This window comes from Poromitra crassiceps, assembly GCF_964638095.1.
Source record: "Poromitra crassiceps genome assembly, chromosome: 21".
In the NCBI taxonomy this organism is placed as follows: Eukaryota; Metazoa; Chordata; class Actinopteri; order Beryciformes; family Melamphaidae; genus Poromitra; species Poromitra crassiceps.
This window is the reverse complement of record NC_139638.1, coordinates 20487044-20496269: the sequence shown is the minus strand read 5'-3', so window position 1 is coordinate 20496269 and position 9226 is coordinate 20487044.

Here is a 9226-nt window from a genome sequence, read left to right as displayed (position 1 = left end):
CGATGTCTTCGAGGCCAAGCTGGGCGCTAAGGCGCGTAAAGCTGAAGATAAGCTCATGGGGTTTCCAAGTAACAAGGACAATGTTCAGTCGGACGGCGCCGAGAAAAAGGCCCAACAGCAACCCGAGACTAAAACGTCGCAGGGAGCCGAGCCTCCTCCGCATAGCGTAGACCAGCAGAAAGACCACCACCACCGCCAGCCAAGCGGCTCGACCAATCGACTGAATGATGATGTCATCAAAAGGCGACGACTGTCAGATGATAAGTTTGGGAAACTTCTCAGCGCTTTGGAATCGAAACTCACCGGGACGGAGGTTTCTGTCCGGGCAAAGAGGGAGGAGCCCAAGGCAGATGTGGGAGCCAGTCGCAAAAAGGCCTACAGTGAAGTGGTGAAACAGAAAACACACACACCTAAGGAAGGTAATGCATCATCGATCTGTCATTATTACTCAATAAGAAATGTTTTATGTTTTCACCCTCTCCCTCAATTCAAATGGATATGAAAAAGTGCATTTAAATCCTAAGCAACATTTTTGGATTCAGGTTTTCAAGAGATGTACAAGTTATACTGACCGCTGGGCATGTATGACGGCGTATAGTACAGAGGTTCTCAAATGTTTTTCAGCCAAGGACCCCTTACAAGATAGAAAATCTACCGTCTGATTTGTGATTTTTGGCTAAGCTTAATTGTTTCCACGGTAACGTGGTTGACTTTTAAATTGATAGGTAGAATGTCATCCATGAACCATTTTAGATTTAAAGCATAAAATATTTTCGTTGAACCATGAAGCTTTTGCAAAAAAAAATGTTTTTATTTTTATTTTCCTGAAAACCTTTCGCGGACCCCCTGGCAAAGTGCCACGGACCCCTGGGGGTCCCTGGACCCCCATTTGAGAACCACTGTTATACACACATTCTATACTCCCATGATAAAAGTATACAATGTCGTCCCCCAGATCCCAAGGTGGTGCAGCCTATCCAGGCAGTGTCAGTGAGTGAGGACCCCCAGAGCCTCTGTTTGTGGTGTCAGTTTAGCGCCGTCTTCACCGACTACACGGTCACCTGGAGCAGGGACGGTGCCGTCCTGGCTGAGATCAACAGAAGGTATATTTAGTCTGGCGTGTATCGTCACTGTCTTTTGTTTTCTTCTTATTTTTTCTCTCAAACGTTATTACTCATCCTTACCATCATTTCCCCCAAAGCTCACCACAGTCCCCGAAGCATCCCACTGACTTAACACATGACCATCATAGTAGTAATGGTGCCGTTTTTGAAATATGAATTATGCACACAGTGATGCGAGGCCAGGTTATCTTTGACACTACTTGGCCATGTCCAAGTGTTGGTGTTATAATCTGATTTGGCAGACAGCGGGCCTGAGACGTCGGAACCCGTCAAGGCCAGAATGACTAAGCAATGACTTTTAGTAGTAGGAGGACACGTCTGTTATTTAATACTTCCCTCACATTTTTGTCTCCTAAATAATTGGGGTATTTCTTCAGTCAGCTGTTGCTGTTGTTGTTGTTGTTGTGTAACATTATCTTCCTTCACTTACATAACAAGAGAGCATTGCATCCGACATGCTTTCTCGGGGATAAAAACAACAACCCAAAATCAAAAAGATCAGCTTGGTTGTATGTGTACAATGTGCAAACATGATCAGACAGACAAGACTCAGACACGCGACCAAATTCACCGATATGTTGAGACGTAGCTGACAGAGGGATTCTTCTCTCTCTTAAGTGCAGGGGATGAGAGCAGGGTGTCGCTGACCATCTCTAAAGCCTCTAACAAAGACTTGGGCAAGTACCAGTGTCGCCTCGGCAGCTCGCATGGATCAGTCACCCTGGACTACCTGCTGACTTATGAGCGTAAGACAACACTGCCATCTAGCTGTAAAAACTAAGCACAGCTTAAATAAACAAATAAAAGCAATATGTTTCTACAACTTGGATGCAAGGTGGTTTATATATGACTCTTCAACTCTTTTACAGTGCTCAGCGAGATTGTCATCCCTGCATCTCCAAAGAACATCCACCGTGAGTTGTGATCTTACAGCGAGTTGAAGGTTTATTGCGAGAATTGTCTCAACGAATAGAGGAGCATGTAATCCAATTGTGAATGTCAAACCATAGGATTAAAGATGCATTTCTAACTATGTTTATGTTTGAATTGGCTGACAGATCTCCTCTCTGTCTGTCTCATCCGATCAGATCAGAAGATCAGAAGATCAGATCTCTCTGTCTCATTCCCGTTCTCTCTCTCTCTCTCTCTCTCTCTCCATTACAGCCGCCCCTGCGGAGGAGGTGGTGGGCGACGAGGAGGACGTCCGCTGCTCCAAGCTGCTGTTCAAAGACGACTTCCTCTCCGACCAGTACTTCGGAGAGAACCAGCCCGCCAGCATCGTCACCGAGAAGGTCCACTTCGGCGAGGGGATGCACCGTCGGGCCTTCCGGACCAAGCTGCAGGCGGGGCTGGTGCCGCTCCTGACGCCCGGGGACTCCTGTGTGCTCAAGGTGCACAGCTCCATCAGCTACGGGACCAAGGACAACGACGAGCTAGTGCAGAAGAACTTTGACCTGGCTGTGGAGGTACGATCTTCACAGGACTCTCATGTCAATGTCAGCCGCTACTACCAGGGTGGATGATTCAGTTCCCAGTGGGTGAACACATGCTAAAACACTATGTAGTAGGTCATGGTACTGTACTGTATGGCACTTTGGATAGATCAGTGGTTCTACACTGGCGATGCTGTCACAGGCTGCATAGCAGAGTGGTGAACAGTGAACACATCCAAACTTTCCCTCAGATCATCAGGTGACCTCCCAAAATTATATAGAGCCCCCCTGTCGGGTTCCAACCCGCAGTTTAAGAACCACTGGAATAGGGGGGGCATGGTGGTGCAGTGGTAAGCGCCGTCGCCTCACAGCTAGAAGGTCCTGGGTTCGATTCCCACCTGGGACGCTGTGAGCGCTGAAGGAGTACGTGCCCGTCCGCATGTCCTCGAGTGCCCGCCGCCCGGGTGGGGTCGTCAAAAGGGCCTTTCTGTGTGGAGCTTGCATGTTCTCCCCGTGCCTCCCGGGGGTTTCCTCCTTCATATAGGAACCCCCTTCACCAAAACATGCAATATCCTGGTCGCTGATGTGGTGCCTGCTCTGGTCGTTAGGGGCGCCTGTTCGGAGGGAGGGGAACTGGTTGGAATAGCGTGATCCTCCCACGTGCTATGTCCTACCGGTGAAGCTTCCCCTGTCAGGTGAAAAGAAGCGGCTGGCTAACTGCCCATGTCTCGGAGGAAGCATGGAGCCAGTTTCGGCTCTCCCCAGATCGGCAGAGGGCGGAGCAGCAACCAGGATAAATAAATTAAAATTAGCATTAATGGGGGATAAAAATGGGATAAAAAAATCAGGAAAAAAAATATTAAAATAAATAAATAATAACCACTGGAATAGATGACCAGATCGACCAAATGATAATGTTCTGTTAAAGGGATACGCCAACATTTTTGGAGATTTGCCTATTTGCCATATTGCCGACAGTAAATGGAGAATGTGGATGCCTTTATCGTCACTGTTCGTTCCCTACAAAGAGCAGTAGCCTACAGCTCTCACTGCTACTTAGCTTAGCGCTACAATGCTAGTGAACGGTACAGCCGCCTACTCCCGTTCAGTCGCCCAAAATACACATTACAACAGCGCCAGAAACACTCACATGTATGTTGTGAATGGTGTTACTCACCACGTGATGAAATAGTCATCCAAAAGTTACTGGAAATGGTAATTTTCGAAGTAAATCCACACATCCAGAACGAACAAAGACGAACCAAACTAACCAAGAGTAACTGAAGTTACTTGCTCGTTTGTCATGAAGCGCTGTACACAGCGCATGCTACAAGTTATATTACCCACTAAAAACCAAGGTGTTTTGTCAGTGGAGACTGCCCTTTCTTTATCACCATGTGCAGTGAGCTTCAGGGTCCTAAAGGAAACTGTGTTGTATTTGACTGTTTGCTCTGTAGGAGTGCCACGTCCAGAACACTGCAAGAGAGTATATCAAGGCCTACAATGCTGTGGCCCAGTCTGCTGAAGCCTTTGGAGATGTCCCAGAGTGAGTCACACACTGTCAGATGAGCGATGGGAAGTAACTAAGTACAAATACTTTTGTTAGTGTACTTAAGTAGGATTTTCAGGTATCTGTACTTTACTGAGTATTTATTTTTCAGACAACTTTCTTACTTTTACTCCATACATTTTAACAGAAATATCTGTAGTTTTCACTCCTTACATTTTCAAAACAGTTACTTTAGTTGTAATGCAACAGACAAAAACGATGTCTGTCTCTCTCTCTTGTCACATATCCAAAGCAAGACCCGGAGTCATAAGACGTGGCCGATGATGTCACAAATAAATCACAGATGATGTCATCAGTGATGTCACTCGAGCAATTGCATCAGTGATGTCGAGCATAGTAATGTCATCAGTGAGTGATGTCATCAGTGAGTGCAGTGATGTCACTTGAGCAATTGTGATGTCATCAGTGAGTGATGTTGTCAGTCATTATTATAATGTCATCATGTAATAATGTTATGATGTCATGTTATGATGTCATAATGTCCAACAGTAATGCCTTCTGTTTGAGACACAGCATACAAGTCATTGCGGTACAGTGATAGATCTGAAGGAATGGCTGTTCGAGCAGGGCATGATGACAGGCTCTATCATGCTGCCTGGGCAGGAGACCTGGACAAACTGAAGAGCCTGCTGCAGAAAGACCACTTCAGAAGGCAGATCAATAAGCACATAGTATATTTATATAGGTGGTCCTCCCCTCTGGGGTGCGCAGCCTGGCGGGGTCATGCTGCCTGTGTGGACTACTTGATCACCCAGGGAGCACAGGTGAACCTAGCTGACAAGGATGAGTACACGCCTCTCTACATCGCCGTGTGGTGCGGTTACCTGGACTGTGTCCGGATCCTGGAAGCCGGGGCCGACCCCAACAGAGGCAGAGTCATGCGCAGCTCATTCATCCCGGTCCTCCACTGTGCTGCCGGGTATGGAAGGCTGGAGATACTGCAGGAACTCATCAGGTGCGGTGCTGCTCTTGCTCTTGACATAGATGCCCTCCTCATCAGTCACAAGAACCACCTGGACTGCTTCCGCCTGCTGCTCCAGGCCGCTGGCGTTCTGACCCGTGACGTGGCTTCTCTCCTGCTGGAGAAGGTGCTGCATCACCGGCGCAACACGGCCTTCGTCCAGCTGCTGCTGGACCACGGCGCCGACCCGGCACTGGTGACCACAGAGCAGGCACAGCTGGAGGAAAGGATGCATCCCGAGGCGCTCAGGGTCTTTCTGGAGGCCAAGAGATCTCCTCGCAGTCTGGCCCACGTGTGTCGGATCCGGATCCGCCAAGCGCTGGGCACACATCGCCTGAGCCAAGTCCACTCCCTACCACTAACACCAGTGATGAAGGACTTCGTGCTCCACCGAAACTGACTTGAAGGACTGTCAGTTTATTTTCATTTCCTAGATTTAGTTCTTCAGTGACTGTGTTTCAAACAAATCCAGGACCAGAGATTATATACCATCAGCATACACCACCTGTAGCCAATCCTACTACTTGGAGAGCGTTAATTGGAGTGTGTGCGTGTGTGCTCGGTTCATCGTCTCAAGTCCTCACCCCAGAAATTCTGTTGATCTTAATATGACGCAAGGTTCAGTTAGCTTTGCACAGAAACAGCCGGGAGAAATACTTTTTACTTTTATACTTGATTACATTTCAGAGCCTGACATTTTTTTGATTAAACAAGTTGAATCAGTACTTCTACTTTTACCCGAGTCTTTATTTAAGACAAGTAACTGCACTTCTACATATCATGTGTACTACTTTTCCCATCTCTGCACATTGCACTGTTGTCTGTATATTATTTTAACTATGACTTCCACAGGCCTGCTAACCGAGCTTTTCTCCTCCATGCCTCCACTAGGATCATTCCCATCTACCTTGTTCACCGTCCGTCCAGTGACATCCCTTACGCCACGCTGGAGGAGGAGCTGTTCGGTGACTTTGTGAAGTATTCGGTGCGCGACGGCAAAGAGATCAACCTGCTGAGGCGCGACTCAGAGGCAGGACAGAAATGTTGTGCCTTCCAGCACTGGGTCTACCATAAGACTGAGGGTAACCTGCTGGTCACTGACATGCAAGGTTGGGAAACAATTGACTATATTTGGATGCGCATGCAAATATACAAAGTCAAAATGCACAAATCTGTTACAAACACATTATGCAAATTCTGCTGTCCATGTTTATAACTTATTGTATAACTCACTGCTGTCCTGTGAGAACATTGTAGCTCCAATTTTGATTGTATAAATCCTCCCCCGCGTTTTCTTCCATTTTTCTCCCCAATTGTACTTCGCCAATCCCCCCTGCTGTCTCAGTTATTGCTCCACCCCTTCTGCTCATCTGGGGGGGAGCTGTGTAGACTAGCACATGCTTCCTCTGATACATGTGCAGTCGCCAGCCGCTTCTTTTCACCTGACAGCGAGGAATTTCACTGGCAGGACGCAGAGGGGTGGGAGGGATCATGTTATTCCCCCCAGTTTCCCTCCCCCCCGCCCCAAACAGGCGACCAGAGGAGGCACTGGTGCAGCCACCAGGATACATACCCGCCAGCTTCCCACCCGCAGACAAGGCCAATTGTGTCTGTAGGAACGTACTAACCAAGCCGGAGGTACCGCTGCCGGGAATTGACCCCGGTCCTCTGCGGTGGCAGGCGAGTGCTTGCCTTTTACCTCGACACTACCCAGAGCGAGGCCCCAATTTTGATTTGAATCTAATCTAGTCTAATCTAATCTAATCTAGTCTAATTTAATCTAATCTAGTCTAATCTAACCTCCAATCGAAGCATTAGATGGTTTATCTATGAGTTGAGAAATAATTCTCTGCTGGATAAAGTACAAAAAAATACATGGTTGTCACTGCTTTTTATTCTTGCAGAAAGGTTGATATTTTGGAGTTATGAGGTTTTCTCCCCACAACAACAACATTGTATTTCATTACAGTTTAGAGATCTCTAAATATCAATGTGATTGGTGTGCTTTTCAGGAGTGGGCATGAAACTTACCGATGTGGGAATAGCCACCTGCAAGAAAGGGTGAGTATATTTTCCAAAATGCGAGTAACGTGCTTAGAAACGATGGGGGGGAAATAAATGGAGGCATTCCGCTACCTAAAATAGTCAAGCTGATCAAAGTGTCGACGACATTGTTGTGTTTTCCAGATATAAGGGCTTCAAGGGAAACTGTGCCACCTCCTTCATTGACCAGTTCAAGGCCCTGCACCAGTGCAACAAGTACTGTGAGATCCTGGACCTCACCTCCCTGCAGCCCAAACCCAAGAAGCCCGTCTCGGCCCCGAAGCCCAAGCCCGCCCAGCCTTCTGGCGCCGCCAAGAAAAAGACGTTTGGCCCCACTGTCAAGGGCAAGTCCTGATAGGATGATGAGAGTCTTGGAACTAAGGGCGTTATTATTCATTGAGATGATAGGGTAAGCTGTTTCCATAAATGTGCTAACCTCGCGTTATCACTCCTTGCACTTGGACCTCCTCACTGTGGGGATTTTGGCTCGAAGAGGATTTACCACGTCAGCAGCAAAGGCATCCAAAGATAAGCAGACGTCCATGCGGCTCTCAAGGAGAGAGAAGATGGAGGAGGTCTTATTTTTTTGTACTCTGCGTCTGTGGTGAGTTGCAGTATCGTAACACAACCAGACAGTGGCTCGTTTCAAAAGAGATGTATGTTGGGAAACATGTGGGTTAGGGTTATTCAAACAAATATTTCACCATAGATGGTTTTTGGTATGATAGTTTTTGCAATCTAGCTATCATCTACATTATTTCCTAGTTTAGGAAGAACTGTGACAGTTAAAACACTTGAACATGTTAATGTAGTTTGTCTACTACAGTGTTGAACTGTAATGTCTTAGATTGCTTAGTTTAAAGATTTTTCTTTACAGATCAATGCAGTGTTTTTCCTCTCTTTTTGTACTTCAGTGATCCAGATTATCTTTATTACTTCCTCCTTGGATAAGAGAAAATGTCTTTAATATTGTATGATGAAATACACAGCAGAGGAGATGTTTTGTCTTGGGTTCCGTTATATTACACATTATATTATATTTTATAAAACAACAAGACACAGGTGGCGTGGCTATGACATCACTGACCGTAATTCTATACTAGAATGAGTGTGATCTCACTGTGTTCACATGTCACTTAATTCTGTCTTCATCAGTGATGTCATCAAATCAGGGAGTAATGTCATCAGTGATGTTATCAGTGATGCCAGTCGAGCAATTGTGATGTCATCTGTGATGACGTCACCATGCAGTGATGTAATCGGTGTGGCATCATCGGCGACCTGGCCACTTTCTTTCATGTGGACGTAGATCTGTAGCATCATCGGCGACATTGCTTCTTTCTTTCTTTCTTTCTTTCTTTCTTTCTTTCTTTCTTTCTTTCTTTCTTTCTTTCTTTCTTTCTTTCTTTCTTTCTTTCTTTCTTTCGGGAGGACAGAGCGAATGGACATATATATATGGACAATCCCTCTCTCTTATCGATGCCTCGGGCCCTAGTGCTGTAAAAATGTGATTATTATGTTAGAAAGAGGATCAAATTGAAGTCATGGTATTAACAGTGTTCAAATTAAAGAGGTTACAGAGCGGTGGTCCCGCGGTGGCTCACCTGCTAGAGTGCGGACCACAAAGGATTAATAAGGCTAGTCCTTCCCGTTGGCCGGCCCGGTTACAGGTTAAAATACAAAACAATCTCTCATGGACTTCTCATACTGTATTGCAGATCTTTCTAAAAAGCCAATAAGCATTAACATCAAGTTAACATAAAATTAAGATACAAATCATTATGTAGCCTACTACCAAAAACAAGTGCAAATAAATACCTTTGAGTCCACGGCAGAGGGGTGTGGCCATTCAGCCTTATGGCACCACCCACATCCCCCTAGCCACTCCCCCTAGCCACCCCTCCAATCCCAACTCTCTACGACCTTCCTATCCGTAGCCACAGCCCCTTTTCCCTAGCCCCGCCCACTTCACTCCCCCTCCCCCCTCCCACCACCCACAGTCCCCTAGCCACTCCCTCTACCAACCAGGGTGGGAATTACACTGGCAGTGATGCCCTGAGATCCCAGGGTCTAAGGCCCACCTTGGCAGTGCCCT